The sequence below is a fragment of the Hemiscyllium ocellatum genome, chromosome 1 (assembly GCF_020745735.1).
Source record: "Hemiscyllium ocellatum isolate sHemOce1 chromosome 1, sHemOce1.pat.X.cur, whole genome shotgun sequence".
NCBI classification, from domain to species: domain Eukaryota; kingdom Metazoa; phylum Chordata; class Chondrichthyes; order Orectolobiformes; family Hemiscylliidae; genus Hemiscyllium; species Hemiscyllium ocellatum.
The window spans coordinates 109,167,362-109,190,582 of NC_083401.1; positions in this window are offsets into that span (position 1 = coordinate 109,167,362).

Below are 23,221 nucleotides of genomic sequence, written 5' to 3' on the forward strand. Positions count from 1 at the left end.
ATTTTCGCTGGCTGACTCAAGTGCTGTGCATTGCCAGCAGTTTCTATTCTTAATGGAACTGACATTTACCATTTATGTAATTCATGGATTTAAGCAGCTCAGATTCAGCTAAAACTTGGCTTAAATGCTTGCTACAGCAAGGAATCTCAAACTTAAACAGAACATTCTATGTGAATCTCTGTTTACCTTCTATTCCTATTCCTACATCATTTAACTTTGGACACTATTAAAATAATTTAACACTTCTGCCAGTTGAATGAGAAAAGGAGGGTGCCGAACTAGTTTCATTATTACCAATTTTAAAATTATAAAATTAATTGACAGATAACCTATGAAGAGGAAGTTATACAAATCCAACTACCTTAAACGGAGTAAAATATGGTTATAAGCAGTTAAACCTTCACAGATTTACTGATTAAATTATATGACAGTGTTGCGGACAGGTTGTAGGTTTTAACACAAATTTCACTCCTTATTCTCACCAACTGTCCACATGCAGATTGTACTTTAACAGGGGCAGACAGGCAGGAAGGGTATTCCTGATGATTGGGAAATTCAAAACCATGGGCCACAATCTAAGGATACAGGATAGGTCATGTAGGGATGAAGAGAAATTTATTGACCCAGAGAGTGGTGAGCCTGTGCAATTCTCTGCCACAGAAAGCTGTTGAGGCTAGAACATTGAATGTTGTCAAGAAGAAGTTAGATATAGTTGTTAGGGCTAAAGGAATCAGAGGGAGAAAGCAGGAAAAGGGTACTGAGTTGGATAATCAGTTGGATGATTATATGGAGTGGTGGAGCAGGATCAAAAAGCCAAATAACCTGCTCTTAGCTCTATGTTTCCAAATTGTATAGTTAGAATGGCTGTTGGATTCAATGGCATGGAGTCATGTGACCAAGTTTCCAAGTATTTGAGAGGCTTTTTTTTATTCCATCATAGGATGTGGGCATCACTGGCTGGGACAACATTTATTGCTCTTCCCAAGCTGCCCTTGAGCAGGTAGTCATAAGCTGCCTTCTTAAATTGCTGCAGTCCACATGCTATAGATTGACCCACAATGTCCTTTGGGAGGGAATTCCAGGATTTTAACCCAGTGACAGTGAAGGAACAGAGATATATTTCCAAGTCAGGATGGTGAGAACCTGTGGAGAGGAACTTGCAGATGGTGACATTCCCATGAATATCTGGTCAGCTTAGTCGAATTGGACCAAAGGGTCTGTCTCCATGCTGTACAGCTCCATGATTGTATGACTCTATGTATCTGCTGCCCTTGCCCTTCTAGTTAGAAGCAGTTGTGGTTTTGGAAGGTGTGCTCTAAGGAGGCTTGGTGAGTTATTACTCAGTCAAAGTGTTACATTGCAGATGGCCACCTGTCTAGTCCCCCATCCAGAGCATCAGTGAACGTTTGTTAACATATCCTCTTGTTGGTTGGGATAACTTGTGCAGGATTTCTTTGATGGAGTAAACCATCTATATAGTAGGTTATTGTGTAATAACTAACATTTCAAACCACAAAGGGATATATGGGTGTGGGTTGCCCGAGTGATATTGATTCCGAATGGTTTTTATTCCATTACCAACAGACAATAAATATTGATAAGCTTATGCTTTCAGAAAAGAAATGGCAGTTGGTAGCATTGAAGGCTGTGAGATCAATCTTTCAATTTGACATTGAAATGCTATTGTGAGTTGAGCTATTTTATACTGCTTAGCTGCAGATCAGATGATTCAACAATAGTGCATGACAGTTTGTGAGTTATGGAGATTTCTACACAGTCTTTATTAGGATTATGAATATATAAATTAGCACATTTTTAAGCTTTAATTATCCAAAAGAAATGGTCTTGAAACCGATGTTAAACCAACTGTAAACTACATTTTACAATGTTTTACTTACAGTACCTCTGACATGAATAGTAGAGTAAAGTCACCATAGTCCCATAGCTACATCATTAGAGAGCGATGACGCTGGTGGTTTAATTTGAAGGTCCCACAACTCAGTAGAAGGGTAAGGTCAAGAAAACAAGACCCTCATGTTGACCTCCGCTGATCTAAGAACTGAACTCTCTTAGCTGCAATGTTATAGTGGAGGAATTGGGTACAGGATCTAGATTAATTCTCCAGTATTCTGTGAGGGGAAAAGAAAATTCCATGTGTCTACCAGGGAAAATATATCTATCTCCCCCACAGCCCAATCATCTCTACTGCAATCTCCTGTCATTGCACCTAATGGTTCATAGTGGTGTTCTACAAACCCACACAAAGGGGAGACATGGTGAATAGAATATTCTTATATCATTTAGCAGGGAACTGGTTTATGTAAGAAGCACAGTCTTTCTGCTCTTCTGTCATAGAATGGACAGAGAGGGAAACAAAATGTGTGATATCTGTGAAACCATGCTGTTTTTTTTTAATATAATGTGTGACCTCTTTCTTTCCCATATGAAGAATCCACTTGGGTGTACTTAAAATATTTCATTTCAATCATTCACCTAGGTCCTTTTATTGAGGTTAGATTGTCAATATTTGTTCAAATAGGAAGCGGTATTCTTAAATTAATGGTTGCCCAGTCCTAAAAACAGGACTAATAAAATATCAGATAAATGTGTTTAAATGTTGGAATTTTATTTCTCAGAATTAAAAATTGGTGCAAGGTCCAGAATTTGTTCTGATACATCAGCATTTTGCTTTGCTGAACAAATGTGATGATCTATGAACAAACAGTTACAAGGCCTTGTTTTGAGTGCTCTTTCAGATACATGTGTTAAACAGTCAACCATCACAACTTTTCAATGTGCAACATTTCAATGTAGTCTTCACATAACTCTCACCAGAAGGTCTTTATATCACTTCAGTACTGAAGCATAATCTCCCATTTCTATTCACCTAATTCATCACAATTAGTCAAGGGGACAACTGTATTTGAAGACTGCCAGGGAAAGTAAGAGCTGATGGGGACCTGCAGGGACATAACAAGGGCGTTCAATTTCATAACAAAGCATTAATATGAGATTAATATTGCTGCAGGATTAACTTCACAGGATAAATCCTTACCATATATTCCTTTACCGCACTTAACATATAACATACATTTAGATTAGATTAGATTAGATTACTTACATTACACTGTTAATTTCAAGAGTAAAATAAGACAAAATGAACACATTTACAGAATGTGAAATTTTAGGGTTATCTCCAAAAGGGAAAAAAAACCTAAAACTAAACAAAAAACTGTGGGTCCTACAAATCTTAAACAAAAACAGAAATCTGGAGAAACTCAGCAGATCTAGCAGCATCTATGGAGGGAAAGCAGAATGTTCTGAAGAGGGGTCACTGGACCCAATGCGTTAATCATGCTTTCTCTCCACAGATGCTGGCAGACCTGTTGAGTTTCTCTATCATATTTCGTTTCTGCTTCACATTACTCCTTCTGTTACATCGGCAGATGATTTTAAAAAATCAATCTAATAGTTAATGAGTTCACATGGATAACCCCACAAAGATGTGTGGGTCAGGTGAATTGGCCATGCTAAATTGCCCGTAGTGTTAAGTAAGGGGTAAATGTAGGGGTATGGGTGGGTGGCGCTTTGGCGGGTCGGTGTGGACTTGTTGGGCTGAAGGGCCTGTTTCCACACTGTAAGTAATCTAATCTAATCTAATCTAATCCTGGTTACAACTGCTTGACCTCACCTTGGCACAGGAGAGGATTCTTTCCCCAAATCACGCAAGTAAAATCACTGACAAAAAGGTAAACATAAACAAGAACAGAAAACCTATTAGTGAAAGATGCAGCAGATTTATGATTTTTCCAGGTTAAAGAAAACACATTCATTTGCACAAAAAATTTCTAATTTGGCTTACTAGGCAATCATCCATTGTTTGTTGGATGCTCTTCAGAGGGTCAGTGCAGATGCAATTGACCAACTGGCTTCTTTTTGCACTGTGGAGATTCTACCCGATTCTGTGAATATCTGATTCTCTGATTTTAGACAGAAGGAAGATCTGCAAAAATGTACTCAATAAAACAAAGAACAGCTATCATGTGGAATGTGATGAGACAGCATACTGCATGTCCACCATAATGTGGTGAATGGTGGAAGTACAACAGTCCAGGGTTCTAGCACGTTGGCCATTTAATGTTTATTTCAGAGAATTCTGCAAAACTGATAGGAATTAAATTATTGTCAAGGTTTTTCAGTGATATTCATGCGTGTGCCTTTGACTTCAGAACATGAGTAGCAGGCTGCCACTAATGCAGTGTCTGTATGCCTGTAAGAAATTAAAGGGATTGGCAACACCCTCAACTGTGAATACGTTGCTTCCTCCAGTAATGAAGTGACATTCCATTGCTAAAGATCTAAACATTGACTGAGCAGATCTCCATTGATATGCCTTGTGTGACCAAATATTTGTTCAATGTTTGTCATTATGAGCAATCTTCAAATCTGTTGTATACAGTTGTAGGTAGTATTTAGAAATAGAGCAGGAAGTGGAAATGTTGGTGGAAGTGGAAGTGGAGACCAGCCTTTCTATGTTAGATAATAAAACAGATGGGATGATGGTGGAGTGATTAATTCTCTTTCAGGTGATGAATGGTTAATTAAAAACTCAAAAAGAGGCTGTTGGTTCCATGTTGCATTCCCAGCAGGGGCTGCTGCTCAGATCATGCTGCTAGGACCAGAGAACTAACAATTAAATTACCCAGCAGATTGGATATGCTACGCAATTGAAAGTCTTACCGTCAGCCACTTGCCACTACTCTGAGTGCTAAACAGACATGGGGCAACATGGAAAGCAGGAATACGTTTCTCAGTGACTTTTTTAGCAGAAAGTTGATAAGATTTCATTTGTGAAAGCCTGTCTATTTTGACTGTTCTATTTGCCACTCATTATTTTTAAGAAATGGAGAGTGAATTCTAAGGACATAAAATGGCTCCGGAATGGGGTGCTTATTGAAACTGACATTCACTGAGTTTCATTTATCACACACATTCCCTGATGTTAATGGGTCTGAAAGGGCTAATGTTGTAGATTCATTTTATTTTTAACAGATCTGCTCAGTTACATTATGTTGCACTTCCAGGGCAGGTGAGACTTGAACCTAGACCTTTCTGTTTCTATTCTAAAGGATGTGCAAGAGTTGAGAGACCTGTGTGTAAATATACATGAGTCAATAAAGGTAACAGGATTGACAGAGAGAGCTGTTTATAACGTATCCAACATTCTAGTCTTCGTAAATGGGCAGAAAGTACCAGTGTACGGGTGTTCTGATTAAAGACACAGATTGGACCTCAGATTTATACAATATTTTGTACTGTTCTAGGCACTAGATGAGAAGAGTGAATGCATTGGAAAGAGTGCAGAAGAAATTTCTGAGAATGGTTCCAGGAATCAGTTATGAGGAAAGATTGGAAACGTTTGGATGATTTCCCTCAAAAAGGATGAGATTTGAAAGACGATTTCAGAATCTGAGGGAATGGGCAGAATAGATAGGGAGAATCTGTTCCTGCTTGTAAATGGATTGTGACAGTTGAAACATTTTGAAGTGTTTGGGAAAAATGCAAGTGCAAGGAGAGAATTCTTTCACACAGCGAATCTGTAGGGTATGGAATGCACTGCTTGGAAATATAAAATGGAGACAGGTTTAATTGATGCATTCAAAAGACAATTTGATGATTACTTAAGTAATAGTAATCTGGTGGATTGTCAAAAAAGGCAGGAGATAAAGAGTGAGTTCAAATGCTCAGAGAGCCAGTAAACAATAAGTTGAATAGCTTTCTTCTTCAAGCCTCATAACAATTCTCTGACCTGTGATTCTGTAACACGGTCATTAGTTTGAAGTATATTCAGTATGCTTGCCACATGAAATGCTGAAACATGTTACTGAATTTACATCGATGTGGCATGTTACAGTAACTTGTCCACCCAAAACCGTCCAACAAAGAAATGGCATACAGACATTCAGAACCCAAGTTAACAATCCTCAAGCCAAACACCTACTAATCTTTCAAGTCTGAAGAAATGGCATTTGGTTCTGGAAAAATTGTAAAAATTCCAGAACACTTAAATTTGTCAAGTCAGAAATATCAGAGAAGGTACAGTCATATTAAATATAAAATTTGCTGTATACCTGAACTTATAAATATTAACCATGGAGCACAAGTCTTGGGAGTGAGGTGTTGTTTAAATTGATGGTTCTGAAAGGATTAATATTTGAGAATGTTTTAAACTTCATCCAACCTGATGATGTCAGTTGAGATAGTGAACAAGGAGACCTCCAGATCTCCATGGACCAGAGGCTTCAATGTTATCTCCTGTTAGCTTTTGTAATCATGCCTTCATAGCCAATCTGACTTGTACCAATTGCTATCCTGACATAAACATCATTTGTTTTGAAGACAAGCACCTCTTCTCTTTAAGACTTACAAGTGGTTCATCTTCTACCCCTGTTAAGCAAAGAGGGCTGTAGTCCCAGTTCAGAAAGGAGAATTGGTAACAACATTTCACTCCAACTACAAACTGCTAGTAGTTGGTTGCACAGACATAAAATACTCCAGAACAGCAACATCTCCAAATCCAACCCTGTAAAGCACTGCTAATCATTTATCTAAAGACAATTTCAGCAACACTGTACTAATGAAAAATTGCAACTACCAAAAGACAGTTAATTGAGGACATAGAGAGTAGGTTCATAATGAAATTAACAATTGGGAAGCACAGTGGCTCAGTTGTTAGCACTGCTGCCTCACAGTGCCAGGGACCTGCGTTCTATTTCCACCTTGGCGACTGTCTCTGTGGAGTTTGCACATTCTCCTTGCGTCTTTGTGGGTTTCCTCCCACAATCCAAAGACGTGCAGGTCAGGTGAATCGATCATGCTAAATTGCTCATAGCGTTAGGTGCATGAGTCAGGGGTAAATATAGGGGAGTGGGTCTGGGTGGGTTGCTCTTCAGAGGGTTGGTGTGGAATTGTTGTCCGGATGGCTTGTTTCCATACTGTGGGGAATCTAATCTAATGTTTATCTCATTTACAAATGTTTATTTTTATATACAGAGACATGAGGTACAAAAACAAAGAATTTATATTAACACATTATATAGCTGTAGTGCAGGGTTGCAACAAACTACCATTGCTAAAAAATGCCAAGAAAATGGCTCAGGTTATCAACTTAATTTTACTCAGATCAAAACTTTAGGAAATATTTGGAATGTTGTTGTGCTTGGAATACCATTACCTGTTTGCCTTCCAGAAAGTATATTTTTCATTCTAGACCATTAAATCCTCAAGAACAAAAAATCAATATACAGTACATCCTTCAGAAAAGGTGCTGGTACAAAAAACAGAAAGACAGTAATCTTTTGTTTAAAGTTAATCATTCATATAATTTTGTCCACTGACAGGTTTCCCTGGTACCTTACGTATATGGGAAATCAAGAAAGTTCGATTGAATTCAATATCTAACCTCTGATAATATAAACTTTGCGAATGATTTGTTATGATTTATTCAGAGTATAAAATTAATCTATCTCAAGAGTAGATTTAATTTTGCAACTAATTTTGGAAACAGCACATACTAAATGCCGACTGAATTTGCTTTTCTACCATCTATCAGAGACAAAGGCCATGATACAGTAACTACCACTGACACATTTCCATGCTTATCATGGTCAGCAGCCTATATCATGCAATTGATACTATCCATTTACACTGCAGGCAATTATGAAGGTGCTATTTGTTACATAAAGTGTGTCAGCTCTCTGGGCCAGCAGCCAGATCCGACTTCATAGAGTTATAAAACAGTACAAATTAATTGGGACCATTTGCTCGTTGTACCTACGTTGGTTCTTTCAAAGAACAATTAATTTTACTCCCCTGATCTTTCCCTGTAACCTAACTTCTTTATTCCCTCTCAATTATTTATCCTATTCTTTGTTGAAAGTTATTATTGAAACTGTTTTCATCACTCTTTTGGGCAGGGTATTCCAGGCAATAACTCTCTGTATTTTATCCCTTTCATTTCATCTATAGTTCTTTTATCAATTACTTTCAATCATTTTACCAACTGTTTTGCTTCTGAGAACAGTTTACTCTATCAAATGCTTCAAGATTTTGAATGCTTTTGTCAAAGCATCCTTTAAATTTCTCTGTACCAAAACAGATCAACATAACTTCCCTAGTCTTTCCATGTAGCTGTAGTATTTCAACTCTCATGCCATTTTAATATGTCTCTTCAGCATCTTTTGCAATGCGTTGACATCTTCCCTAAATTGTGGCTCTCAGAGTAGGCCAATTGCTCAGTTGGGTCCTTGCATTCTCTATCATCATCATCATTATCACAATCATGACCATTATCATTATCACCCATTACCAAAGGTGCTTTACCTGAAGACATTATTATCTGCTTATGCTTAAACATGAGCCATTTTCTTGGCACCTTTGTCAGTGGTGACTTGTTGCAGGCTTCCACTAGTGCTATATAATATTTTAATATGAATTATTTGTTTTTGTACCACATGCCTTTGTGTACAAAGCTAAAAATTCCATGTGCCTTTCAAACAGCTTTCTCAACTTGGGTTGCCAGCAATTTTCCCAAACCTGGTTGTGCGACAACTTTATTCATCACACTCTAGTATTCAAATGCAAACTGTCTCAACTCATTTTGCTGTTGCTTATATTTTCCTCCTGTCTGATCCCTTCTGTAGTTTAACTACTCTTTATTCTATGTTCTTTGTCTCTTTTTCGTTAATCTTATATCTCCTCTGCAATGCTTTAGTTTGGTCTTTCTCTTCCTGCCAAATTGTATTAAAGACTATCCTAAAGTGGCTGTTTGACTTCCTTTTGAGGATATTAGTCTGAACTCCTTTTCAAGTGGAACCATTGAGTATTATTGCCTCAGAACAGGTCACAATAAGTGAAGAATCTGCAGCCCTCCACCTGGCACTATTTCACCAGACACAAGTTAGCTTGTCTGATATTACTGCTCCTCTCCTCCTTAGCATGCAATACTGGAAGGAATCTAGAAATTGCTTCTTTTGAAGTCCTATTCTTTTGTTTATAGCTTGACTCTTGATAATTTATCTCACAGACCTCAAATCTTTTTCTCTTTACATCACTGGCTTTAACATGGATCAAGACTCCTACTGCTCTCTTTTTCAGGCTGTCCAGATGAGTAATGACCTTTAACTGGCAACAGAGAAGCCACTGACAATGTGAACAATATGTCAGTACTTGCAGACATTTCGGTCTGTAATCATGAGTACATTGGTAAATTAAATACTGATGAGTATTTAATCCTCTATTACTGTTCCATTTAATCATGTTTTTGGGCTTCTTCCCACCTTTCCACGCTGTTGATCTCTGGAATGGATGCACTTTAAATAGGTTTCATCAGCCTCACAGATACGCAGCACTGAAAATAGGTTTGATCACCTCACCAGGAGAATTCCTGCACTTCTGCCTCTTATATGTCTTGTTACATTACAACTAACATACCTAGATCACAAGTATCAAAATGGTTATCCCATGAGTGCTTTTGGATGGCATCCTATTTACTACGGAAAACGATATGGAAGATATAGAATGTAGGGAAATAGATGGTGATACCTTGAAAAATGTCCATATTACAGAGGTGGAAGTGCTGGATGACTTGAAATACATAACGGTGGATAAATCCCCAGACCTGATCAGGTGTACCCTAGACCTCTGTGGGAAGCTAGAGAAGTGATTGCTGGGCCTCTTGCTGAGATATTTGTATCATCGATAGTCACAGGTGAGGTGCCAGAAGACCGGAGGTTGGCTAACATGGTGCCACTGTTTAAGAAGGGTGGTAAGGACAAGCCAGGGAACTAAAGATCAGTGAGCCGGGTGTCAGTGGTGGGCAAATTGTTGAAGGGAATCCTGAGGGACCAGATGTACATGTATTTGGAAAGGCAAGGACTGATTAGGGACAGTCAACATGGCTTTGTGCATGGGAAATCATGTCTCACAAACTCAACTGAGTTTTTTGAAGAAGTTACAAAGAGGATTGATGATGACAGAGAGGTGGAAGTGATATATATGGCTTCAGTAAGACGTTCGTCAAAGTTCCCCATGGGAGACTGATTAGTAAGGTTAGATCTCACAGAATACAGGGAGAACTAGCCATTTGGACACAGAACTGGCTCAAAGGTAGAAGACAGAGGGTTGTGTTGGAGGATTGTTTTTCAGACTGAAGGACTGTGACCAGTGGATTGCCACAAGGATCAGTGCTGGGTCCTCTACTTTTTGTCATTTATATAAATGATTTGGATGCGAGCATAAGAGGTATAGTTAGTAAGTTTGCAGATGACACCAAAATTAGAGGTGTAGTGGAGAGCAAAGAAAGTCACCTCAGCTTACAACAGGATCTTTATCAGAAGGGCCAATGGGCTAAGAAGTGGCAGATGGAGTTTAATTCAGATAAATGTGAGGTGCTGCATTTTGGGAAAGCAAATCTTAGCAGGACTTATATACTTAATGGTAAGGTCCCAGGGAGTGTTGCTGAATGAAGAGACCTTGGAATGCAGGTTCATAGTCCCTTGAAAGTGGAGTTGCAGGTCGACAAGATAGTGAAGAAGGCGTTTGTTTTGCTTTCCTTTATTGGTCAGAGTATTGAGTACAGGAATTGGGAGGTCATGTTGCAGCTCTACAGGACATTGGAAAGGCCGCTGTTGGAATATTGCGTGCAATTCTGGTCTCCTTCCTGTGAGAAAGTTGGTGTGAAACTTGAAAGGATTCAGAAAACATTTACAAGGATGTTGCCAGGGTTCGAGGATTTGAGCTATAGGGAGAGGCTGAACAGGCTGGGGCTGTTTTCCCTGGAGTGTCAGAGGCTGAGGGGTGACCTTATAGAGGTTTACAAAATTATGAGGGGCAAAGATAGAATAAATAGACAAAGTCTTTTCCCTGGGTTTGGGGAGTCGAGAACTAGAGGGCATAGGTTTAGGATGAGAGTGGAAAGATATAAAAGAGACCTAAGGGGCATCTTTTTCACACAGAGGGTGGTGTGTGTGTGGAATGAGCTGCCAGAGGAAGTGGTGGAGGCTGGTACAATTGCAACATTTAAAAGGCATTTGAATGGGTATATGAATAGGAAGGGTTTGGAGGGTTTTGGACTGGGTGCTGGCAAGTGGAACGCGATTGAGTTGGAATATCTGGTCATCATGGACGGGTTGGACCAAAGAGTCTGCTTCCATGCTGTACATCTGTATGACTCTATGACTGTATGACTCTATTGCAATCCTCTAGTTGAATAAATCTTGGCAGCCTCCAAATGTTTATCTCAGCTCGATATGACCACCAAGGCAACTTTGAAAGAAATCCTGCAGATGCACTGTTTAAGGATACAGGAAGCAGTTATCTTTATAAAGTCACCAATCCACAATCCCCACCCCTTCCTCCACCCCCAAGTCCTTCTGTGAGAGACTCCGTCTTATAAAGTCTCAGGCGTGAGAACTGCAATCTGACCTGACTTCCTCTGTGAGCTTAATAAAAGGACATGATCATTTACTCTGGGAAATTCTTTGATCCAGAACGTAATCATTCCCAGTGACATTGTTTCCTTCATTAGGAGCAGTGGATTGTGTAAACGGTGTTGTTAACTGGGAACTTGCTAAGATGGCCCAACCCCACTAAAACATTCTGGTTAGGGATGGGCCTGGCTCAGCTACACAAAATTACATGGTTGCCAAACTTAAATTGTCCAGGAATTAAACAGCAATCTCCAGGATGTGCTATGGGCCGTCCAAAAAATAAATCACTGTGGTATTGAAAGTTTTTCCATTAATTTTTGCCTATTAATTGTGGAGAAATTGAATATGGGGAAAAAGTTTGAATGATTTACAGTGAAAGATCATCTCAAATGGTGGCTGAAGAGTCAATTTACTTCTTAACTGCTAGCACTATACACCAGATATACTGACGACATTTTCGTCCTCTGGGGAATTGTCACTGAAACAATTATACAGTGATATCAACAACTTCCATCCTATTAAAGGGTGGCCTGATGGCTCAGTGGTTAGCACAGCTGCCTCACACAGCCAGGGACCCGGGTTTGATTCCAGCCTCGGGTGATTGTCTGTGTGGAGTTTGCACATTCTTCTCATATCTGTGTGGGTTTCCTCTGAATGTTCCAGTTTTCTCCCACAGTCGAAAGATGTGTAGATCAGGTGGATTGGCCATGCTAAATTGCCCAAAATTTCAGGTGCATTAATCAGAGGGGAATGAGTCTAGGTGGGTTACTTTCTGGAGGGTCAGTGTGGGCTGGTTGGGCCAAATGGCCTGTTATGACACAGTAGGGAATCTAATCTTATCATGGACTAGGCTTTAGTATCTGTCTCATATGTGGACGCACATATCTCCATCAAGGACAAGTACCTCAGCATTTCACCCTATCACAAGTCCATGGATAGCCTCCCAATGCTGCACTTTAGCTTTCACCCTAATCATTTTAAAATAGCCATTCCCAATGGACAAGCCCTACGCATACACAGGATCTGTTCAGATGAGGAGGAATGTGACGGACACCTGAAGGTGCTGAAGGACACCCTCATAAGAACAGTGTACGATGCTCAACTCATTGATCACCAGTTCCGACGTGCCACAGCTAAAAACTGTAATGACCTCCTCAGGAGACAGACATGGGATATGACTGATAGGATACCCTTTGTTGCTCAGTACTTCTTAGAAGCAGAGAAACTACGCCATGTTCCTCACAACCTCAAACAAACTATCAATGATGATGAGCACCTCTCCAAGATCTGCTATATGTGTCCACTTCTCCCTTTAAACAACTGCCAAACCTTAAACAGACTATTGTTTGCAGCAAACTGCCCAGTCATCAGGACAACATTGACCACAACATCACACAACCCCATTATTGGAACCACTGCAAGCCGTGTCAGAGTGAAGACATGGACACTATCATTACACATGGGGACCTCACCCACCACATGTGTGGCATGTACTCATGTGACTCAACCAGCGCTTCTATCTCATATGCTGTAGGCAAGGATGCCATGAGGCATGATATATTGGTGAAACCAAGCAGATGCTATGACAACAAATGAAAGGACACTACGCAACAATCACCAGACAGGGATATTCCCTCACAGTTGGGGAACACTTCACTGGTCTAAGACATTTGGCCTCAGATCTTCGGGTGACTGTCCTCCAAGGCAGACTTTGAGATACACAACAGTGCAAAGTGGCCAAGCAGAGGTTGATAGCCAAATTTGGTACCCATGAGAATGGCCTCAATGGGTATCTTGGGTTCATGTCACACTACAGACTACACACACACACACACACACACTATGGGGTGCATTTGCATTTCTGATCAAAAAGCACACAATCTGTAGGCAGTCAGTCTGTGTGATATTTTGTCAATTCCTGAAAATAGAACTGGTATGGATCAAGATTGGAATACAGACAGACTCTAACCTCACTCCTTTGATGCAGTGTCTGAGCAAAGATGTCACTTTTTTTTAACAATACCCTAAGTTATCTCTGGAATGTGACCTGTAAGAAGTTCTGGGATTTACATATTCATGATTTGAAATCTGCAACCCCATTCTAAGTGATTAAAGATTTAACAGCAATCTAGGTTTGTTCAATACATTGCATCACTTATATGACACTTTGATCTTTTTCTATAAACTCTGTGTCCAATGATCCTGCTCCATTAGCTACCAACTAAACCTGTTGGACTATAACCAGGTTTTGAGTGATTTCTAACATGTTTCCACTGCAATACAACACTGGCACCTTCACACCTTAAATGGCATGGAAAGGTACTGTTCTACGTGGATTAATATGTCAGGTGACCTATGACAGGAATGTGATCGTGAAGTCCCTTTTGAGGGGAAGTCAAGAAATATATCAAACCAATGTTGATAAATCACTGTACGCTGCCTCTTCAGGTGTGAATTGATCGGGTTCTACTGTGCCTCACTAATGCTGGTAGTGTTGAACCCCAGGAATTTTACAGCCAATGTACTTACAGCCTCAACATCATTTCTTTTACACTAACAGCATGAATTTAGTGAATAACTTGAAAATTTAAAATTATATCAGTGATCTTTAACCTCTTCATTTTTGTAACCATTTTATCCTCCATTTCTTACTCTGGGCTTTGTGTACAGGAAGTTCTCACTTAGACTGCATGCTTCCCCGTATTATCTTCTCATGGAGCCGTTGTCAACAGACCTGACCTATTTCCTGCTATTAGCATCAATCACTAACACCTACTCTTCACCCATATCTCTCCTCCACCTCCATTAGTACGCCATTTGCATTTTGCTCTTGGCACTCATCATTTGTTCCACTAGTTTCTCTTCCCTCCTTTTCCAATCCCCTCTAACTCCATGGAAGAGTCAAGTCAGACTTGAAATGTTAACTCTGTTTTACTATACACAGATGTGGCCAGACATGTTGAGTTTCTTCAGCACTTTATGCTTTATTATAAAAACCATGACTGATGCTCCACTGCATCACTGAGAAAGCAATGCACTATTAGAGGTACTGTCTTTTAGATGTAACATTAAACCCAGACCCTATTTGGCTGCTCAGATGGATGTAAAAGATCTTGTTGCACCATACTGAAGAAGAACAGGGAAAATACGGTTGGCATAGGACCAATATTTTTCAATCAACAAAATAAAAAGTGATTATCTGGTCATTGTCACATTGATATTGGTGGGAGCTTGCTTTTTGCAATTTGTTTACCATGTTTCCTATCTTATAACACATCTTTCCTAAACTACTTTGTTGGCAGCAAAGTTATTTGAGATATCTGGTGGCAATAACAAGAATTATGTAGATCCAACAATTTAGAGTCATAAAGTAATAGAAATCTATGGCATGGACAAAGGTCCTTTGTTGCATCTGTGCTAGTCATACACAGCAAACACCTAATTATTTTAATCCCATTTTCCAAAACTTGGCCCATAGCCTTTTATGCCTTGTCATTGCATGTGCCCATCTAAATACTTCTTAAGTGTTCTGGAGATTTCTGTCTCTAGCATCCTTACAACACTGAGTCCCATCACCCTACGGGTGGAAAGGATTTTCCTCATATCTCCTCTACCCCTTACATTATATCTGTGCCTACTGGTCATCAATCCCTCCACCAAGTGGAAAAGTTTCTACCCATCTATGCCTTTCATAATTTTAAACATTTTAATCATATCCTCTCTCAATCTCATCTGTTCTAAAGAAAAGAACCACAGTCTGCTTAAAAAAACAAAGAGCTGCGGATGCTGGAAATCTGAAACTGAAATTGCCAGAGAAACTCAGCAGGTCTAGCATCATCTGGAGAGAGAAAGCAGAGCCAATATTTCAGGGTCAGTGACCGTTCACCAGAGCTATTGAGTTATGCATTTATCCAATCTCTCTTCATAGCTAAAACTCTCCAACCCAAGCTACATTCTCATGGATCTTTTCACCTTCTCCAATCAGTCACATCCCTCCTATAATATGGATTCCAGAACTACACACAATACTCTATCAACATTTTATATGGTTCCAGCATAACCTCCCTGCTCTGAAACTCTGTGCATCATCGAATAAAGGCAAGTACACCATATGCCTTCTTACTCACTTTTTCTACCTGTTCTGTTTAAGGGATTGGTGTACGTGCACTCCAAGATCCTTCTGATCCCTGGTGCTTCCCAGGGCCTACTGTTCAGCATAGATTCCCTCCACTTGTTCAACCTGCTGAAGTGCATCTCCTCGCTTTTATTTGGATTGAATTCCATTCGCCACTGATCGGCTCATTTGATCAGCTCATCTGTATCCTGTAATCTGTGACTAGCTTCCTCATTACTTCCCACCTTACCAATTTTTGTATCGTTTGCAAACTTACAGATCAACCCTTCTACTTGCAAATCTAAATTAATTGCATAAACCTCAGTGTCTTTCTTTTATCCTAATAGCTTTCACAATTACACTCAATGAAATATTAAGGCTCATCTTTGTGCTGAATCTTAGACATTCTTGAAATTATATCATTCAAGATCTTCTATAATTCTTTAGAAGAAAATATAATGATAGGCAAAATAATCAAAAGTATTTAAAAAAATTTGAGTCATTTATTTGTCATTTCTTCTAATTAGTAAGAATGAGTCATAGTATTGATTTATTCTTTAATCAGAAATTGTTACTCACTTCACCGACTCTAACCCTGACCTTTTATTACCCTTCCATTCCATCTCCTCTGCTCTCCTCCGTTCTCCCACTTCTGGAAATTTATTTCCTATAACTTCAGTTCCCACTCACTAAGCCCCTGTCCATTCAATTATCTTTTCATACCTCATGGAACAGTACATACAATTTCCTCTTGATCAGGCACTATTCTTCTCCCTCTCATAACTAGCATAGTCAGCTCCTTCATCAGACCTTTCCATTCATTCAAATTACAATCACATGTCAAAGCTTTTAGTCTTCACTAAGGTCTCTAATTGCAATGTCCCCTTCCAGCCTCATGCTCATATTTCCTACTTAACTCACTGTTCGAATCTCTTCAGTATGTTTTTTACACAGGACTAAATCTGTCATGCGCAAGTCATCAATTAATTCCTTTGCTTTTGAGATTGTGCTACATGAGCCCACCCTGTCTTTCTTGATCTCTTCATGACATTGCCATGGATACATGCTCGATTTTCCTTCACTATCTTTCCTCTATGATCTTTTGCAGTGCTATGCTTGATTTCAATCTTTTAAGTTTGAACAATGCCTACTTCTGCTCTGCAAGTAACTTATTCCCACTTGTACTTAGGCCCTTATTTTTATCATAATCACCCCTGGAAATGGCTACTTTCTTCAGCTGCATTCTGCATTCATGTGACTTTGGGGCGGCACGGTAACTTAGTGGTTAGCACTGCTGCCTCACAGTGCCAGGGACCTGGGTTCAATTCCCCCCTCGGGTAACTGTCTGTGTGGAGTTTGTACATTCTTCCTGTGCCTGTGTAGGTTTCCTCCAGGTGCCCTGGTCTCCTCCCACAGTCCAAAGATGTGCAGGTTAAGTGAATTGGCCATGCCAAATTGCCTGTAGTGTTAGGTTCATGCGTCAGGGGTGAATGTAAGGGAATGGGTCTGGGTGGGTTACTCTTCGGAGGGTCGGTGTGGGCTTGTTGGGGCAATGGGTCTGTTTCCACACACGAGGTAATCTAATCTATATAGATAAACTTCAAATAAACTGAACTTTCACATCATTTCCATTCTAAGATGACCTCACATTTCCACCCATCCTTGTAAACCTTCATTTATTCCTAGTTCGATAGTGAATTTAAAATCAATAATTTAGGAGATAAGATATTTAACCCACATCTGCAGCCTATTAAGTCATGGTTGGCTTGCATATTGACTTCAGTTACCTGCCTTGTTTTTATAATCTTTAAAATACTTAACTAATAAGTGCTCAAGAAACACAGTTCAGACATTTTCAAACAGCCTTGTTTTAACAACTTTTTTGTTAAACTCATTTCAGAATTTTAAAACATTTCATGTGAAGAAGTATATTCTAAAGTCACCATTGAAAGGTCTAATTCTAAGGTCTGGTCAAGATGGTGGCAGAGTAGGACACTCCCACCAGAGCTCCTCCGCTCCTTCTGTTTATTTCCCTTTTATTCTCTATTTTTTCTCTTTCATCCTTTTTAGTGTCCTCCACTGAGTTAGAGCGGGGAGGGGATGGCCCTTGGGCCCTGAGCGGAGTGTGTACAGCCAGTGGGCTGGAGGCTCATGTGGATTAGGGACAGGCAGCAATGGAGGCCTGAGCAATGTAGGGATGGCCAGTAGACTGGAAGCCTGAGCAGTGTGGTCAGCACTGGGCTGGAGGCCCGAGCAGTGGGGTCAGTCAGCGGGTTGGAATCCCAAGCAGAGAGGGGATAGCCAGTGTGCTGGAGGCCTGAGCAATGTAAGGATGGCCAGTGGATTGGTGGCCTAAACGGTGCAGGACAGTTATTGGACTGGGGACTGGTGCAGGCAGTCAATGGTTTGTGAGCCCACTTAGACCAGATCTACTGCAGGCACTTCATCGAAAGACCCAAATGCTTAACTTTTTAACATTGTTTCTCATTTTATTGAACTTATACTTTGAATAACTGTAAGTAATGTAACTTTTTGCCTTTCATTTCCCTTTATTACTCTGTTTTGTGTCTATGGTCTGTACTCAGGCTATCTGTTCCTAAGATGGTGCCATGTGGGGTGACATTGTAAACCTTTTACTGTATTCCTGTACTCCCAACATGTGACAATAAAGGATACTCTCATTCTAATTTTGAGGTTATTCCTTTATTCTATAGCAAGACGCTCTAATGGAAAAAAATATGCTGTTTTTCATATTCTTAGAATGTTTTGCATACATTAGTTAGATCACCTTTAATTTTCCATAGTCAATTAAATATTAGTCACTTGTATAAATCTTGTCATTCTAGTAAATCTGTGTATAGTTACTTCAAAGTCTAACACTGTGTATCCTTTATGAGACACTATGTCCAGAACTGAACACACTGCTCTACATTGAAGCCTTCACGAGTGTTTTGAATGATTGGATGAAAATGATGTGCCAGGGTTTGGGAAATAAAGGTTGGCATTAGGTAATGATGCTCATTTAATGAGCTGGTGCAAGGACAATGGGTCAAATGGCTTCCTTCTACACCTCTGCGAAATGAAGGCAAACCAGAGCTCAGCACAGTATGAAATAATTTCAATTCCTTTTTATTCCAGCTCATTTTATACATTAGGTAAAATTTCATTTGCAGTTTTAATTACGATTGTGCACATCCACTGCACAAAAACTTACAAACAAAAAGCAGGAATAAGCTATTGAATCCCTCAATACTGTTCTGTGATTTAATCAGATCATGGCTAATCTGATTTTAATCACAAATTATGTGGTTTTAATCACATTCCCACCAACCCCATCAATATTTCACCCCTTGCTTAACAAAAATCTATCCACTTCTGCTATAATATATTCAAAGACTTCCTCTGCTGCCTTTCTGAAATGAAAGTTCCAAAGAATCTCAACCTTCCATGAGAGAAAAAAAAAGTCCAGGTCATTTATATAAATTTATTTATATATTATAAACAATTGATGTCCCAACACTGATCCCTGTGGCACCAGATCCCTTGTTTCCTGATCCCTTATTTCTTTGTACCAACTTGAAAATGACCCACTCACTTTACTTGCTTCTACCTGTGAGCCAGCCAGTCTGCTACCCACGTCTGTATGTGAGCCCCAACACTATGAGCTTTTAATATTTGCAATAACCTTTCACAGAATCAGAGACTCTCTACAATGTGGAAGCAGGCCATTTGGTCCATCGAGTCCACATCAACTGTCTGAAGAGCATCCCACCTAGATTCTGTCCCCACCCTATCCCTGCAATCCTGAATTCCCCATGGCTAATCCACCTAGCCTGCACATCCCTGAACTCTCCAAATTTTGAATTTACTTAACTTTCCTGCCAAGGCATCTTTAGTAACAGCTTTTAACATTTTCTTATGACAGATGATAAGTTAACTGGCCTGAAGTTTCCTACTATCTGTCTTTCTCCTTTCTGAATAAAGAAGTTACGATTAGATTAGATTCTCTACAGTGTGGAAACAGGCCCTTTGGCCCAACAAGTCCACACTGCCCCTCCAAAGAGAAACACACCCATACCCATTCCCCTGCCCTATATTTATCCCTAACTAATGGGCAATTTAGCATGGCCAATTCACCTGACCTGCACATTTTTGGATTGTTTGCTATTTTCCAATCTGATAGGACCTTGTGAAACTAAGACATTATGGCAAATTAAAACTCCCTCTTTTAAGACAGTTGGATGACTTCATCAGGACCCAGGCACTTGGTCAGTGCACAGTTCTATACCACTTCCCTGGTGATTGTAATTTTCCTGAGCTGCTCACTGGTATTTCCAGAATTACAATTGTTTCTACAACGTGACTTGCATTTTCTATGTGGAGACAGCATTAAAAATGTCTCATTAATTCACCTGGCATCTCTTCATTTTGGATGATCAGTTCTCCAGATTCATTTTTTTAAAGGATCAACTTTCCTTTGTTAACTATTTTAAATGTTTATCGAATCTCTCACTGTCACTAGCTTTTTGGGTTTGGAGAATGCAGGATGTTTTTGCTTGGAATCTTCCTCACTTGGCAGACCCATGTCCTTTAGGAAGACCCCTGCCCACTAACTTTTAATTTCAGGGTCAGAGCCAGGGTGGAATTGGGCACATCATGACTGAAAGCAGGCCTGTCTTGATAATGGAAGGGGAAGGACATCGAGGATGATAGGTTAGAAGGCCGGCCTTTGTTGACTGTGACATTAGTCCAGTTGTAATTGTGAATGGTACTTAAATCCCCCATGTTTCTCTACGCACCTTCATACATTTCTGTTTCTCCATGACCCCTCATGTACCTTTTCTTATACCTTATATATTCCTGTGCCCAGTTCATGCTCTTTTATATCATGTTTCTTTGAAAGGATATTTTTGAAAGCTTCCTTAAAAAGATAATATGTTGTAGAAACAAACATATCCTTCATCAATACATCTGAGGCAGACCATCCATAAGCAACCTCTTAATGTTTTCAATCAAACTGTCAACTGCTACAAGACATGGTGCGGGAGCTTTTTAAACAGCCAATTATGCATTATGCGTCTAGTTGCCATAACAAACCATTGTAGCTTACAGCCAATGAAGCCTATTGGCATTGTTTGCTGAGCTACATCAGGTGATTTCTGAATGAATGCGCTGTAGCAGATATACGCTACCATCCGAAGGGAAAGCTTGCAGCCTTTCTCTTTAAATCGATAGAATTTTTCAGGCCTTTAAGACTAGAAAATGTCAGAAACTGTGAACAAAACATAGTCATCTGTTTTTATTTTTGCAATTTCAATAACTTTCCCTGTCATTAAGCTGCAAATTCACTTTTGTGGCAGTTGAATCCTTAAGAATTCTTGGCTGAGTTTCAAAAACACCACACCATTTATCTCAGCAGCAAGCTGCAAAAACAGCTTGATCGAAGATTTTAGGAGGTTATTAAATGGTCATCTGTCTTTGATATAGTTTATGAAATAGATGCCTTCTTAGAACAGATTGACTATCTGAGGCAATATAAGAATTTCTGAATGTCTTTTTTTTAATGAGCTTGTTTTAATTGTTGTGGGTATGTTCACTGAGCTGGGAGATTGGTTTGCAGATGTTTCATCCCCTTTCTAGGTAAAATCCTCAGTGCTGTGGAATCTCCTGTAAAGCGCTACTGTCCTGTACCTATTGGAATTTATTTGTTTCTTTTCCTATTGCTTTGGTTGCTGGTTCTGGTTGTTCATTACAGTGGTCGGTGTATTGGGTCTAGGTCACTGTTGAAGTCTGTGGATGAGTCTAGGAATTCTCTGGTTGTCCACTGTTTGGCTTGTCCTCCTGCAACAAACAACTGGAACCAACAACCAGAAGCAACTGGAATGAAACCAAATAAATTCCACCTAACACAGGACAGCAGCACTTAACAGGAGGCTCTATAACACTGAGGATGTTACCTGGACAGGGGATGAAATGTCTGCAAACCAACTTCCCAGATCAGCGCACTTACCCACAACTACAGCAATTGGCACCTGAGCTACACATCTTTACGCAAACCATAAACCAATTTTTGTTACTTTTAGCTTCCATTCTTATAGATTCTACATAATCTGATCCAAGATGTACTATTCATGTACAAATTCTAACTTGCACTAACATCACCGTTTCCTTCTATTCTGCCAGGATATTCTTACTTTCAATTCGGAATGGGCAACAAAAAGGTATGAAAGAATAGAGGAAGTTGATACTTTCTATGAAAGCAAGGTCACAAAATGAAATTTGCAGAAGAGAGAGATTTTATGTGGTCATAAACTCAGCAAAAAGCTAGATACAAGTTATCGATAAATTGCTGGGATTCATAGTTATTCACTTGATTTGGTTAGGCATAAATTCCTTGATTCTCTTAGATATGAAGTTAATCAGTGAATTATACTGTGCAGGTATGTACTAGTACTGTCACCTGTGGGTCAATGAGCTGTAGTTGATTCCTTGAGACAGAAGATGGTGGCTTCATGTCTTACAATGTGTCATTGGCAGAGTGCTATAGTGTTGGAGATGCATTAGATTAGATTACTTATAGTGTTGAAACAGGCCCTTCGGCCCAACAAGTCCACACCGACCAGCCGAAGCGCAACCCACCCATACCCCTACATTTACCCCTTATCTAACACTACGGGCAATTTAGCATGGCCAATTCACCTGACCCGCACATCTTTGGACTGTGGGAGGAAACCGGAGCACCCGGAGGAAACCCACGCAGACATGGGGAGAACGTGCAAGCTCCACACATTCAGTCGCCTGAGGCGGGAACTGAACCCGGGTCTCTGGCGCTTTGAGGCAGCGGTGTGCCACTGTGCCACCATGTTCTGGGTAAGATATTAAATCAAAAACTTCTCTCCCCTTTTAGTTGAAATCAAAATATCCCATGGCAGTTCTTCCAGGAAAAACAGGAGAGTTCTTCCTGGTGTAAGAACATAGACCATAATGTGTAGGAACAGGAATAGGCCATTCAGCTCATTTCTTGCCCAGTATTTATCTGTCAACTGATGCAAGTTGAATATGAAGATAAATGTCTCTTCTGTAGATACTCTTGAAAATACTGAGACCGAAGAAGAAATTGAGATGAGAGGGCTGGAGACATGTCCTGCAATCTCATTTGCATGATGTCCTTGAACCTGCATCTAGTGGATGTGAAATTTGATTTTACTGTCTTTATAACTTGGCTGAGCTCCATACCCCTGAGCATCCTCGTAGACAAGCTGGACAAAGGTCCACACCTCATTTATTAATCTTGTGTCTGAGTGACGGAAGTGCTCAAGGAGCAAAGACCAGAATAATAAACTTCTATATTTGCTGTGAATTTACAAAGTAGAGAGTGTTCATAGAAAGAAATCCAGATCTATTCTCAAATAAAATGATTGGCAGAGCAGAAATATAATCCATGCAGCACAACAGCTTAGCGCTTTGCACTTCTGCCTCACAGGGCCAGGGACCTGGGTTTGATTCCACTCTTGGGTGACTGTGTGAAGTTTGCACATTCTCCCTGTGTCTGCATGGGTTTCCATCAGCTGCTCTAGTTTTCTCCCACTCTGAAGGTGTGCAGATTAGGTGGATTAGC